Source organism: Gossypium hirsutum, chromosome A06 (assembly GCF_007990345.1).
Source record: "Gossypium hirsutum isolate 1008001.06 chromosome A06, Gossypium_hirsutum_v2.1, whole genome shotgun sequence".
Classification (NCBI taxonomy): domain Eukaryota; kingdom Viridiplantae; phylum Streptophyta; class Magnoliopsida; order Malvales; family Malvaceae; genus Gossypium; species Gossypium hirsutum.
The window spans coordinates 74,735,247-74,735,769 of NC_053429.1; the positions used below are offsets into that span (position 1 = coordinate 74,735,247).

At 39.6% G+C, this 523-nt stretch overlaps 1 non-coding gene across 1 annotated transcript; it reads right to left on the reverse strand.

Moving 5' to 3' along the window:
* Positions 1-215: 215 nt before the first annotated feature.
* On the reverse strand, positions 216-322 carry LOC121231018 (small nucleolar RNA R71). The gene has a single exon (XR_005929087.1). It is a non-coding gene; the product is annotated as a small nucleolar RNA R71 (small nucleolar RNA).
* Positions 323-523: the final 201 nt, after the last annotated feature.

Here is a 523-nt window from a genome sequence, read left to right on the forward strand (position 1 = left end):
ATCCCAACTCTCACTTGGCAAATTTCCTAGCATTTTACGATACCTTTAAAATAAATGGCGTTTATGATGATGCCATACGTCTTCGGTTGTTTCGATTTTCGTTAAGGAATAAGACTAAACAATGGTTGAACTCGTTACCACGAGGGTCAATCACTACTTGGGAACAAATGACCAAAAATTTTTTATCAAAATATTTTCCACCGGCTAAAACAGCCAAATTATGTAATGATATCTCTTCTTTTGTGCAGATGGATTTAGAAACACTCTACGATGCATGGGAGAGATACAAGAACCTTTTGAGAAGGTGCCCTCACCATGGGTTACTGCTATGGGTACAGGTTCAAACGTTCCATAATGGCCTGAATCTTTCGAACCGGCAGATGATTGCTACATCCGCTGGAGGAACTATCAATAATAAGACACCTGAGGCGGCTTACGAATTTATTGAGGAGATGTCACTGAATAACTATTAATGGCAAGTGATGAGAACAAAGCTGACGAAAGCAGCCAGTGTTTTAAACCT